Genomic DNA, 15,799 nt, shown 5'->3' with positions numbered 1-15,799 from the left:
TTTATAGAAATTACACAGCAAAAGATACATTTGAAATTGTTTCTTCATTAGTTCACTTACAGTTTGTTGAGCGGTCAGTCTTTCAACACTTTGGCTGTCAAATGAACAGGCTCCCCAAGAGGGAGAGATTAATCCATATTATTCTGATTCCTAGGCTATCAAGAGAAGGGAATTAGTTTTTATATTTTCTCATTCACCATCAAACCTCTTTATGGGTTGCTTAAATCTCAATGAATATTGAACTTGAGGTTTACATCAGGAATTTCTTTAAAAAGAAATACTTTATTACCAAAGATTTCTTCGTTTTAACTCCCCAGCATTGTCTTGTTAAAGTCATCTTCAGAGGCTGGTATGTGACTAATGCTAGCCTTCAATACATAATTGATCGATAGAAAAAAGTACATGCATTTGTTGCTTTTTTTTCTTATTCTTATCGTCTGAAAAAAGCCCTTGAAACATCCTCTCTATGCTTTGAGATTTTTGACTAGAGGTACTTAAGAAAGGAGCATCACAAGTAATTCGCTATCGTTTCCAATTTGTAATTTAACATAGGAAGATTAGATTTTCATGTGGAGTTATGGAATGGTTTTTTTTTTTTTTGGCATTGAGAGGTGGTTGTATTTGGATCAAAATCATTAGCAAAGAATTTTGGTAGGAAATTATTTAAAAAAAAATTGATTGCTGTAAACAAAATGTCAAGTTCAATGAACCCTACAGCAGGTATGTGGATTACAAATTTTCATTGAGGTAGTTGTATTTTGATCATAAACCAAACTGGAAGGCTCATTGAATATCCATTACTTTAGCTAAACTAGAGTCAATCCTAGTTTTACTTCCTATGAAACCTCTCATTTTAATATGTCCATTTTAGACGATTAAGCTAATTAAGCTCGTCTCCTCTCATTGGCCTTTAGTCAATCACCTTTAGTTAGGATTTCATCCATTGTTGCCCTGTGAAAGTTTTCATATAATTCATTTAAGCCCTTTCAGTTTCTTTCTATTATTTTAGTTATCTACTTGCTAAATTGTAATGTTTTTTTGGCTAGTTTTTTTGTGTCTATGCTGTTCTTGGTTGAATTCTGTTTACTACTCTATTTTGTCTGATTAGTGACAGGAATTGTGTCTTTCCAAGTTTTATACATGTAGATTGTGTTATAATTTATATCAAAAAAATTGGTTGAAAGATGTGGAAACTGAGAAATTCAATGTTATCAAATTTGAGATGCGGAAGTTGAAGATGGAAGATCTTTTTAAAGAAAAATATCGAAGGTTGTCTATTTCAGAAGAAAAGAAGTCATTGAATCTATCTAATGATTATTGGTTAAAAATAAATAAGTAGGCATGACGACAGGGGATATATATCAAACAAAAAAGTCTTATTAACAAATATCAACCATATAGGAGAACCACATACAAGTTGTGGAAGAGGATGGTTGATATATATTTTTTAATAGGAAACAATCACATTCAAGCTGTGGAAGAGGATAGGTGATATATATCAAACCAAAAGTCTTACTAACAAATATCTAGAAGATGACATGGTTGATTGGTGACAATTGAAATCAATCTTACAAGACACAAGATCTATTTGTACTAGTTTTTAAGATATTACAAATTTCAACATAATAGACAAAAACAATATATTTATTAATGATGTCAAAATAAATTCTATATAATATTAATAATATATTTTCTTATCTATCTTACATCTATCTATCCATTAAATTTTGTACTTTTATTTCAATTATTTATTTCATATTTTTATCTAAATTAATTAATTATTTGTTGATTTATATACAATTATTTAAAGAATGATTGAATCCTTTAACCTATATAAAATCCACAAATAAAATTATTGATAAAACATGGTATATCTTTCTTGGCAATTGTTGTCTCATAGCTTTACTTATCCTAAACAAATGAAAAAAAAAGAATGTTTGTACTATAGGGATTACAAAATATCCCCTAATAATACAAGTATGATAACTACTATATAAATAAAAATTTGATAATCCCATGCTCAGTGTTTTTCCATACCATTTCCACTATATCATGTGATTATGTATTGATATTATTTAAGGAATAAAACGTATATTATAAACGTATTTAAAATATATAAATTGAAAAGTCAGTATAATTAATTATTTGAAGTTAATGATTAATTATTTGAAGTTAATGAGTACAAACTAGAAATACATGTGTTAACTGATTGAAGTAAATGAATAGATATTATAAATGAATGTGTTCAAATATAAGTGAAGTAGATTAGGTTTTGATATCTTAATATTGGATTATTATTAATTTTGAGTGATGTTATATTCTCATAAAAATAATAATAATGTTTATCAAAATTGATTGATTAAAAGCCTTGTGTATTATTATTTTATTTTTTATAGAAAAATGTTTGTAATAAAAATAATATTTTTGAGTTGGTCTTAATTTAAACATTGTAAAGAACAATTTAATTATTGTTTCAAGCAAATAAATGGGACCACTTAAATGAAACAAATAAGGTCATATGGAACTCTTAGGAACATTTCTCTATCTTTAAGGGCAAGATATAAACTAAAACTAAGAGGGAATCCCAAATTTAGATTAGCTTAGAACCTCTAAAGAAAAGGGAATATATTGAATTATTTTAGAGGAAAAGGGGGAAAAGAAAATTAATATTCAATTATTTCCTCAAGATAAAGATGTCTTAAACAAAGTCAATTTGATTTTCCCATTAGTTTGGACCTTATGTTTATCTATTTTATCTCAGCAATTTTAACAGATTTCTGCTCGCAAGTTCCGATAAGATGGCAAAAGCATCATGCCTTTGTAGCTTTCGAACATAAACCCAAATGTCCAAAAGTGCATCAGCACATATTTTCCTGTCTTCGGGAAATAATCCCAAGTCCAAGAAACATTCCTTGAGCACACCATCTGAGGAGTCAATATTGATATGAGGAAATCGAAATAGCCCTTTCAAAGCCTTGTGCGATTCCCCATTCATAGAGTTTGAAATCATCGAAACCATTGTTGAAGTATACACAAACAGTCAATTTCTTTCTGAAGGATCAAAACCCTTGGTGTGTAGGTGATTGGTGGATGAAAACCCTTTAGTCTCTAATCAACTAGAGGATGAAAACCTTCTTGTCTATGGGGGTGGTTCCACTAAAGGATTGCAATTGTGTAACATAGACTTTTAGTTTTCCAAAATGGTTTAATGTTTAAGTTTTCCAGTGTGTTTACAATTGATGATTCAATGAGTGTTTTCAGTGATTCAGCATTTCAATTAAATTTGGAAGATTGAAGTTTGAGTTTTCAAATTGTAATCTCAGGTCATATATAAATATGTGTATGTATGTATGTACATATACATGTACATGTACGTGTACGTATACATATACATATACATATACATATACATATACATATACATATACATATACATATACATATACATGTACATGTAAGTATGTTTAGATATGTGTGTCTATACACACACACATATATACATCTATGTTTATATATGTACATATGCACATATATGTATATATACATACATATGTACCCACACATATACATACATACATACATAATGGTGTTGTTGATATTCTAATAATTTTCTTGATGAGTAAGCTACAGTCTCAGGGATTGCTCCCTTTGTATTTATAGTATAATAAGGAAATTTACATTTTTTCTCATTTGGATTTTAGTCCATATTCTAAACCAAGGACATACAAAATCTCAGTTGACTCACCCTAGTATTCTAAACCTATACATATATTGTCTGAGCCAATCTTGTAGGTTATGAATAACAAAATTTGGCTAAAACATACAATATAAACTTTACCTATCTTAATACCACATACCCATAGATATATTTAGATCCTATAAGTCTTTGATTTGTTTATTGATAAATTGGTACAACCATCCAATCCCTTGAGTGGGCTCCAAGTTCATTATCTTCTTGTAGAGTAGGAAAAGTGAACTGTCGCGAAAGGTGGTCAAGCCTCTCGAGGAATAACTAACCTCCTCTCCACTTGAAGCAACCTTCAAAGTCCTTTGACCTCTAAGTTTACTCACCAAAATTAAATGAAACCATGAAACTAACTAATGTTGACGGATAAAAAAATAAACCATAGAACCTAAAAGCACTAGTCACAAAGACCGTTTGGTAAACTCCATGAGCTCTTTGTCCAAGATGCATCAGTAGGTTGAAGACGACACCACAATGCGCTAGCGTCCTATACGGATGAGGCACAAATGCCATACAAGAAAGTACAAAAGAAGTCAAATGCTAGTTTTATATTTTGGATACTACGAAAAGTAAAAAATAAACACAAAATAGAATAGAAAATACTAACAAGAAGAAAAAGGATAAAAGAGAAGCCCACATAAATCCAAAGAATGAAGCTTCTAGTTAATGCAACACCTTTCTTCACCAAATCTGCACACAAAAGAATGAAGACAAAATGTTGGGATTATGATTTAGAGGCATGTACAAGTCAGACCCCTATTTCGGTGTTTCGACCTCCATGGACAACCAATATTGATAGATAGATAAAATGATAATGGTAGAAATTATAAAAGAAAGAACACAAAATGATATGCTAATATAGATAATCAAATGTAAAATTCAATAAAGGAGGAAGAAGAAACTCCCCTTCAACACCAAGATGTTGCAAGTTGTGCGCCCTTGGTCTCCTTGTGTTGTGCAACACAGTGCTCGGGTTTGTGACATGGCTTAACTGCTTCCCATGGATTCATTAAATCTCACGTTTGTATTAGGAATTAATAGGTCAATCTTTTGGTGCAACGACAATTAAGTTTCTAACAAGTGGTCACAGGTTCAAACCCCTTGCTTGTGCTGGGGGAGATTGTTGCAAGGTGTGCACCCTTGGTCTCCTTGTGTTGTGCAACACAGTGCTCACATTTGTGACATGTCTTAACCACCTCCCATGAATTTATTGAATCTTGTGGTTGTATTGGGCATTAACAAGTCGATCTTTTGGTGCAATGACAAGCGTGTTTCTAACATAAGAAGTGGGAAGCTTGCTGGAGCGAAGATGAGAACAAAACCCTTGAAGATGTGAAGCTACAACAATGACAACAATGCAATGAACATATGTGATAATGATGGACAAGATGAAGGAAACCAGTCACAAAACACAAAAGTAGAATCATCAAGATCAACACAGCTGAAAGAAGGATCAAATTAAGTAAAAAGGAAATTTATAGAGGCTAGAAAGGAATCCCAATGTCGGTGTGCGTAGAAGGAGGTGTTACACTACAAGAATTAGTAGGTGTAACATCTCAACAACCACCTTCGAACTGAATATTTTTAGGATGAACATGCAACGTGCGGATGTCTCTTAGTGTGTAGGTGCCCTTGAATAAAATAGTCAGCATGGTTAAGAAAGCAGACAAAAGGTGACTAAGCAAGCCAAGTGGGCAGACGAGGTGGAAGACAAGGGGTTATCTCTGATTCGACTTAAAGTGGAGGCGCCATGTGATGTGGAATTGCACAGGGTGCAATTTATGACGTTACATTTTGTCCCCACTTTAGCGAGCATCTTATAAAGAAATGTGAGCTAAAGTTAAGAAAGTTATATCGAGATACGAAAGGGAAGTAAAATCCTCTATTCGTACAGAGTTGTCCCTAGGGAAGAGACTTGAACTTTCATGAGATATTGTTGAGTTGTATCATCGCAAACATGTTAGATGAAAAAGGAAAAATTTAGATGCAAAAACAATTATCGATTAGACATAGATTGCAAGATAGTGATCATTGAACTTATGCAAATATTGATAGATGGTGTTGTAGACACCTATTTCTATCCACTTGATTAAATGAATTTTATATTTGTTTAATTATCATTTATCCAACTATTAATTAAATTCATATTTTATTAATCCTTTCCCTTTTTCCAACTATTAATTAAATTAATATTTAATTAATTCATCCCAACCCTCTTCTCCTATTAATTAAATAAATTATTCAATTTATCCGATTTAATTCACTTAACCAAATTCAGACCATTAATTAAATAAATAAATCATATTTATTTAATTAAATCCTCCTTCACATTTAAATAAATTAATATTTATTTAAATCCCCAAAATCCCATCTCTCACATTTAAATAAATTTATTTAAATCTCTCTCCTAATCATGTCTAAACCCCTATTATTAGCCTAATCACCCTTTAATGATTTGCACATTCCTAAACCAAAGGTTAACCCAAAACCCATCAACTCAAACCTTTAATGGCTTCCTTTAAAGTCTTCAAGCCTTTAATGATTTCCTTCTAGAGTCTTCTTAAGCCTTTAATGATTTCCTTCAAAGCCTTCAAACCTTTAATGGTTTCCCTCAAAGTCTTCAAGTCTTTATTGGTTTCCTTCTAGAGTCTTCTTAAGCCTTTATCGACCTCCTTCAAGTCTTAAAGCATTTAATGCTTTATCCCCTTTTTTCTCATTTAAACAAATTAAGATTTATTTAAATAAAATCCAAAATTCACGTTCACATTTAAATAAATTAATATTTATTTAAATATCTATCTCATGCAAGTTGTAACCCACTTTTTGAAATAAATAAATTTTATTTCAATTAAATCCTAAAAATCCCCCCACTTGCATTCTCCTACAAAATCCACTTGCATGCCTAAACCCCCTTCTAGATTCTTCTAATCAATTCCAATTTAGCCTAATCCCCATCATAATCATTTGCACATTCCTTAAGAAAAAGGGTCACTTCTCAAAAGCCTCCAAAGTCTTCAAAAACCATTAAAGGCTTTATGTTTTCAAATGGTTAACCTCTAAAGTCTTCAATAACCATTAATGATTAATTCACCTTCTACCTTTGGTTAGAGACTTTCCTCTAACTTAACCATCCTTTTTAACTCATGGGTCTCTTCAAGCATTCATTGCTTTGACCATGGTTATCCCTTTAACTCTTGCACAAGAGTTTATCCTTTGGATAAAAGCTTTATCCACTAACTCAACCTTAACCAAACCGTCCTAGGGTAACCCTCATGTCTCTTCTGGCATTCAATGCCTCTTCTCTCTCCTCTCAAGCCTCCTCATATTGACACTTGTCAACATGGGATTGGTTTGAAAATGGCACATGGATTGGAAATCATTCAATCCTAGCCCTTGTTAAGATAATTCAATCTTAACCATCCAATTGCCCATTTCTTCTATAAATAGGCCTCATTCCCTCATTATCAAGGATCCAAGTTTTATGCATCCAGGTTATTGTCTATCAAGAATCCACATTTGCCTCTCTTTGCAAGCTTAAGAATTTAGGAGCATTTTAACATTAGCATATATTTTATTAGCATGATATCCATATCATAGCATGTTTAGTTTCATTATCATAGCATAGTCTTTACCATAACTAAGCTTTCATTATCATATCATAGATCTAAGTTGCATTTGCATATAGATCTTTTATCAATTCATCCCTCATTATTTAGGTTGTCATTTTAAAGGATTAAGTGCTCAATGATCTTAGAGCAACCTTGATTTAAAAAATCCTTGGAGATAGAGAACAATGGAACGGTTTGAGGAGATGGCTTAGTTAACTTGTTTTCTTTGATAGATCTTTTTATATAATGTTTCATTGGTATGCTTGTTATGTTTTCTCTTAATTGACATCTAACCATCTTTCAGGTATACAGGTGCTGGTATGGGTAGCAAGTTTTGTTATGCTAGATAGACATATGATAGAGCGACATTTTATTACTACAAATAACATTGTAGGACAACCATATAAGAGATTAATGATTAACTTAGATAGTGGTTTGGCCCCCACAAAAGCAATTGAAAAATAAAAGATCTGAGATAAATATAATATGAATGCAGACATGATAACATACACATAGAATGATATGCATTATATGTAGGGAATGCAAGTCATTCTAAGGAGAAGAGATGTTGTGTCATGTCAACGTAACAAGATGTTTCCATGCAATGTTGCCACACAATAGATGCCACATGATACCCACAACATAAAAAAAAAAGCAAAGAGACAAGGGATCCTATTATTCGACGTCAAAAGAACTCACAATAGTAAAATTAGAATATGTATATTTATGTGTATGAGTTACTCATCACGAATCTGAAGTTTTCAGATCTGAAGAAAAAGATACAATATAAATTTGGGTCAACATGGAAAAAGGCATAAATGCCTCCAACATTTTGCATTGTCCCTAAATGTTGAAAGTCAAGATATGACATATAGAAGAAAACGATGATACAAATAGAGGAAGGGCACGACATATAATCCCCTATTTCCAAGAACCTACAGAGTAACTTGGGTCCTCTAAGAAAGCAAAAACATATAAAAACAAACATCGCCCCTTGTGTCCAAGTACCTACGAAGTAAATTGGGTCCTTCAGGAGGGCAAAAACATGTAAAGACAAGAATGTGGGAACATAGACAAACACATGATAATCTAAAAGATAAGGAGAGTATTGTCCTAGAAATCCCCCCATTAGATCATCATCCTCCTAATATTGATCATACAGGGAGGGAGGACGATCTTGAAGAGGGAAAATTGCAAGGGTTCTACTAGGTGCCTCACCAATAGAAAGAGCCAAGGATGATGCAACCTCAACATTCTAATCCAAGAGCTCTTGAGAGGCAAGAGCTAGTTATTGTGTAAAGATAATAGACAACATCAAAATATCCTCTAAAGAGTCAAAAAATGCCCCTCCACAAAATAGATAGGTGACCTGGCCTCAGGCAGGGAAACATGAGCTACATTGTCAAACTCTGATAGAGGGGCAGTGACAAACTCAAGAGAAGGTAGAGCCTACTCCACTACAAGCATTGAAGCAGGCAAAGAGATTGTTGGAACTGATTTAAAATGATGAAACTCTGGAATGGGGTTCTGCTCAAACTTACTCTTAGGTTTCTATTGAGACAAATACCTTACATGAACCGTAGTAGGTTTGTGGACCTCGAGAAAGTTGCGATGAATATGTAGAGGCAAATTAAGATGACCAAATAATGCTGCATTGGATACAACCTATGTATGCAACACATTAATCGACTGGGAAAGTAGAGGGATATCTGGAAGTGAGGTGATAAGTGATGACTCCAAGAGTGGAGCAATGAAGACCTCTACTTGTTTAGGGAAAGGTTCATCTACAATCCTTGGGGCAAAAAAAGCAACACAGAGGATGGAATAAAAATGTATGCAAATGCAGAGCTAGCAATAGGAGACACAAGAGCAGAAGCATGCATAAATACAATATTAGTAGGAGCAAACACCAATGACTCACCCTCAACCCTCAAAGTAGCCCCACGTTCCTAATCCATCGCCCATTGATGACTGTTACGCTCATACACAAATTGGTTTTCACGTAGATGGGGAGTAGGAAGAGAAGCCTCAGAAGGCACAATGTCATCTTGATCCATAGGAGAAGCCATTGGTGTTGTTGCTGGCACAAAAGAAGGCCCAATTGATGAGGCAAGAGGTGCCACTATAGCAAGCTATAGGCTCAGCCATAGACACCCTTCCCTATTTCTCTTTAGGAGAAATTAGAGGAATAGGGGGAACCCTCAAAGGTTGAGATATAGGAGCCAGAGGTGAAGGATGAGCATGAAGCAAACACCTACCTTTACCATATCGAGAAGGATGAGGGATATCAACTAAGACCAACAACTTGAACAAAGGGCAAGCCTTAGATTTCGACAACGTCCTTATCTATGTTGGGCACAACTACAAGAATGGAAGACACCACCAAAGACTACACAGTCTTTGGTGGACAGGGAGGTCTACCTAGAGGAATGGGTTTGTCCTTAACCCCTAATGAAGAGGGAGTAGAGAACACGACATGTTGCAGTATAGGAGCAGACAATGATGAAGGAGCTAAAACAAATGTAGGAGGAGCTAAAGATACATCATACTGGATTGATTTAGGCGCTAACTCGCCCATTTTATACTTATAATATGCCTTGTATAATAGATCACCATGAGGAAACATAGGCCCATTGGAGCAAGCCAAAAATGATCAAGTGAAAAACCCCAATGGGTCACCGGTGGCTGGTATCTAGTATCCTAGATAATGTGCACTGCACCTATAGTGTCGTAAATTGTATCAACATATAATATCTTCCATGCTCAGAACTCACCTTAGTGCTTCAACTTCCAATGACCTATGTTTGTTCTGATAGGACTAGGGCATTGGGCACCTTGGTCCTAGTTCAGGACCAGGTTGCCTAATGCCTAGTCCTCTTAATTAGTATCCATTTTGGGTCCTCACAATGGTCATGTGAGCAGGAAATTTGATACAGTGTAGACTTACTCTAGAAATTTATTTTATTTTTTGGGTAGTCAAGTATAAAAGGAGGTCTACCCCTCTCGTTTGAAAACCTAATCTTCTAAGTCATCTGAATTACACTCTAGCAAATTCAAGTGAGCAAGCAATCAATCATTCATCAAGCATTGGACCAGAAGTGAAGTAAATTTTATGCATTCAAGATGGCATCCATGATCAACCTTCTTTGAAGACATTCTTCATGAAACCCTAAAAAACTTGCACAAGGATCAAACAAAACTTCATCAAATTATATTTCAATTATCAGCATTTTTACTGCAGATTTGGCCTTTCCCTCAAAAGGAAAGCATTTTACAACAATTTCCATTTTAATTTTAAGATTAATTCTTAAACTAGGGTTTGATCTAAGGCAAACTTTGGTCCCCAACATCTTTCCCTCTCTTTCTATGTGTAGGAAATAGGTTCAAGAGTTGTACTTGGGAATTTTGACAATGTCAACAGTGACAAACAAGTTAAGCTTTTGACAGAGCAAAATTCAAAGGACCAGGGCGAATTTGTACTAGAAAAATCAGGTCAAACTTTTGGGAATAGGTTTTAAACATCTTCATTTGCTTAGATCTCAATTTGTGGCTTTGTGGGTCATCTGTAGCAGCCTATTTTTGACAATTTATTTTATTAATCTTTTTGAGTGGGAGTTAGTTAATTATTTATTATTTATTCTTTTTGAGTGATTTATTATTTTTGAATGATTTATCATTCATTATTTTATTATTTTATGAATTATTATTTTATTATTTATTTGGAATTAGTTATTTATTGTGAGAATTATTTATTAATTGTGAAAATTAATTATTATTATTATTATTTATTGTTTAATTATTTTAAAATGATTTACTATTTGTGGCTATTATTCTTGAATGAATTATTGATTATTTATTTCTTATTATTTTATTAGATTATTAACTATTTAAGTGGGTGTAACCATTAGTTCTATTTTAATGGATTATTATATTTTAATTGGAATTAATTATTTATTATTTCTTGGTTGTCAAGAAAGAGTTATTTATTTTTAAAGGATTTCTAATTGGTGATTTGATATATTTTTTGGATTAGATATCAATAAAGCATTACATAGCATCAACAAAAAGACCGAGTTCAGCAGTAGCCGGGGCACCAATTGAAGGTGCATATACAAAATACACAGTTAACAAGCACCTCCAATATCAGGGATTACAATTGATATACATACTTAGAGACAAAATTGACATTATAGCATATTAAGCAACAACTAAGGAATTAAAGTTTCAACATCTGGTGAGTTGTTGTTTCCCAGTGGTGGGAGCCATGCCACCTAGCCCATAGTTCCTTCCTGTCATACTTCCACCCGACCATCAAGTATCTCTTTCTTATGAGGATGGGAAGTGCGTTCATTGATCAGGTCTGCCTCCTCCTGAATGATTTTCATATGCATTTGTCTACGATCCATTTGCCTCATGAAGGCCATCAAGGCTTGTTCAAAAGTTGCTTTGCCTGGTTCATCCCTCTCCCAGGTGAATCCGTGTGATAATTCATGAATGTACACCGTAGTGGCCCCCTCCTTGATCCACCTGTCAAACTTGTCCGAGTCAAGTAAAAGCACAACAATGACCTGCACAGAAATAGAATGAGAAATGAGTCTCCTAAGAGACTCAATGAGGTGCCTGGTATTTCCATTAAAGATGTCATCATTGCGATACTTCCATATGAGCCACAAAACTTCCAAAGAAAAACAAGATCAAAAGACATTTGCAATCCTCTTACAACCCTTGACATAGCCTAGAACAAAACCTATGTACTCAAGAGAAACAGATTCTAAGTTAAAACCAAATAGTCTCCATATTTCTTTAGCAACATGACATTCAAAGAAGATGTGTTTCACAGATTCAAGCACTCTGCAAATGCTACAATTTATTAAAGCACCTTCCTTATTTTTAGTGGGGAGTTTATTTAGTAGTAGGCGCTAGCCAAAGAATAGTTTTTTAGGTTCATTATGGGCCATCCAAAACCTATTTAGACAATCTTTCTAGGTCTTCGGTTCCCAGTCTAGTTCCTAGAATTTATCAAGGTGCAGAAAAATGGTATCGGACTCAGTGAGTGTAGAGTATATGCATTTGGCTTTAAGGGAAGGGAGAGGTGTGCCATTAGTCTAGCATAGTGCAGTTATGGGGGGTGAGGGATAGGGGAGTGGAAGGGGGGGAGAGCAGAGGATAATGCCAATCTAAGGATGTTGTATGTCCTGTTCTGGGAATCCGGGATAGCAAAAGTGATTTACAGCTCCTCCCATGATCTGAATTGGTCATTTATAAACAATTGTTCAAAGTTTTTAATACCCCTAATATGCCATTTCAATGCAGAGAAGCCTTGTAGCGTGGCCAATGATTTTCCATTATGATATAAGTTCCACCATATTGATCTGTCAACAACAATATTCCCCTATTTAGTGCCATCAATTTTGACATTCACCAAGTGTCTCACATGTTCCCATGCCTTCCATAGGGACTTGAAGATATCCGACCCAGCCAGAGCTACCTCAAATTGCCCCATAAGAGTATCCAGTAATGTGAGGTCCTTCCATTTCTTAGCTTTCTTAGGGAAAAAGCATTTAATATTATTCCTTATAAGCACTTTCCATGGCTCATTGCCTTCCATGGCCTTAAGGATCCATTTGGAGGCAAGAGAAATGCCTTGTAGCTTTAGGTCTTTCAACCCCATCCCACCAGATAGTTTATTCATAGTGCACCACTCCCATTTGACTGCATGTTGTTTCTTAGTCCCCTTGCCATCTGACCATAAGAATTCCCTAATTTGCTTTTGTACATGATTAAATTGGTAGTTCTTGAATAGCCAGGCTGATGAGAAATAGATATTGTAAGAGGCTAATGTTTTTTGACAAACCTGGAATCTTCCAGCCAAGGAGAGAAAATTCTTATTCCACTTTGAGAGTTTCTTATCTATCTTGTTCCTTACCCATTCCCACATTTCTTTTAGATTTGGGAGGACAAAGAAGGGGATACCTAGATATTTTACAATCTATGTTGGGCCCAACCAATTGAGAGAGAATTTTGTAAGCCAGCCCGGAGGGTTGTCTCCCAACCAAGAAGATTGGATTTGTGAAGAGCAATTTTGCTGCCAGATGCTAGACAGAAAATATCAATATTTTTCATCAAGGCAGCAAGGTTCTCTTCCTCCAGCTTAATTAATAGTGCAGTATCATCAGCAAACTAGACATTACAAATTTCCTCTTTATTAGGTAATGTAATACCCCTAACAGGGGGAGTAGAAGAGGAGTCCTTAAGTAGGTATAACATTGCATCAACAACTAGCACAAAGAGGGCAGGGGCTAAAGGGCACCCCTGTCTGATAGATCTAGTAAGTGCAAAATTTGAGGACCTTAATCCATTGACTTGAACAACAACATTGACATCACATAGTAAGGTTTTGACCATATTGCAAAATCCAAGGGGGAAGCCTAATGATTGAAGCATCTGAATGATATAGTCCCATTCTATCTTGTCATACGCTTTCTCAAAGTCTATGAGCAACATGGCTCCACTCTGCCCTGAATCCTTCGCCCAATGCAAGGACTCCCAACATGTAATAAGTTTTCCAGTATATACCGTCCTTTAACAAAACCTGTTTGAGTAGTATTGACAATCTTAGGTAAGATCTTTTCCAATCTACATGCAACCAACTTAGCTAAAATTTTGTAGGACACATTCAACAATGTGATAGGTCTCCAATTTTTAATTAAGGTTTTGTCTCCTTCCTTGGGGATGAGCTTTATTAGACCTTGATTAACATTCTTTCCTAAGGAGCCACTATTTAACGCCTTAGTGTATAGGGAGCGTAGATCATCAACAATCCACCCAATGATTTCTTTATAAAATTCTACTGGAAACCCATTAGGGCCGGGGGATTTATCATTATTGAGAGCCAAGATAGCTCCCCTGATTTCTTCTTTTGTAATATCCATTTCAAGTAACTTACTGTCCTCCTTGTCAATAAGCTTAGGAACTAGGGACATAATAATCTTTCTGGCATTCTCCTGTTCCTCCCTACCTGGTTCAGTAGAGAATAGATTCTTGTAGAACCGGGCAAAACATTCTAGAATTTCAGTTGTTCCAGATATTCTTATTCTGATCCCAGATAGTGTCAATTTTTTCTCTGGCTTGTTTCATTTTAAGAATATGGAAGAAGAATTTAGATCCTCGATCTCCAGTGTCTAACCAATTCAATTTATCCCTAGCTCTCCATCCTTTGATTTTCTGATTCTGCAGTCTCCTAAGATCATCCTTGGCCCTAACAAGCTGGTTAGTGAGTGATACATTTTTAGGGTCCCCTTGGAGTTCAAGTTCAACCATTTGGAGGTCATTAAGCAGTTGTAACTCAGATGCTCTGACATCTTTTGCCTTCTTTTTACCCACAACTTGGCAGAGTGAGGTCCAAGTTTTAATATTCTGATTCCACCTGTCTATGTTGGACCATTGGGGATTACCATATTTGTTAAACATTTTGACCAGACACAGGGCACATTTCAGGTCCTCATCCTTTAAAAGACTAGTGTTCATTCTAAAGTTCGAACTAGGGTTGGGTGGGGTCACCCTATTCTCAATTAACTTTAGTCCTATCATAATAGGATGATGATCTGAGAGCGTATATGGTATGACAACATACTGAACTCCCCCTTCATTTTTATTAATTTCAAAGAAATCTTTGTTGAAGTAAAATCTATCCAATCTGCAGTAGACTCTTTTATTATACTGTTGATGGTTACACCAAGTGTACCATATTGATTTATAATCACCCTTCTTTCCTGCTAGAGGATCTAATAAATTCATCTTGTTAGTCAATCTTGCAAGCAAGGAAGGCATGAACCGTTGTAGCCGAAATTAAAGCCCAAAGATAACACAGGCTTAGGCTTTCAAAAGGAGATTCTTCCTAAGCTCAGATTCAAAGGACAACCCAACAAACCACTATATCGGCCTATTACAAAGATGTCACCTTTGATTATAAAAGCAACATCAAACACCCTAGCAACTGCCCCATTAAGGTTAAAAATCCCAGCAAAACCATCTACAACACCAATCATCCCACCAATCAAACCAGCAACCTCGTCAGCAGCAACAATAACATCAATAGCACCATTAGCAGCAACAACTGTATCAAAACCCACAATAGTATCAACAACACCAGCAATTCCAGCAGAAGCAACAGAGTCAACAGTACTGATACTCCCTATATCAGTTTCATTGATCCCCATAAACCTTCCCACAACACCAATCATTTCATCTACAAAGGTACATCAACCGATCACACCTGCAGTGTTTAACTCAAAGGACATCCCAGTATGGTATAGTAATCGGATACTGGAAAGCGAATCAGAGACTGACTCACATGAATGGGAATTTGATTCCATCCAGCTTAATACTTCAGATGAGGAAGACACATCACTACCTCCACCCCACAAAGACATCCCTGTTTATGGAG

The sequence above is a fragment of the Cryptomeria japonica genome, chromosome 5 (assembly GCF_030272615.1).
Source record: "Cryptomeria japonica chromosome 5, Sugi_1.0, whole genome shotgun sequence".
NCBI classification, from domain to species: Eukaryota; Viridiplantae; Streptophyta; class Pinopsida; order Cupressales; family Cupressaceae; genus Cryptomeria; species Cryptomeria japonica.
The sequence above is the reverse complement of the archived record's forward strand: the minus strand, read 5'-3'. Positions refer to the sequence as shown.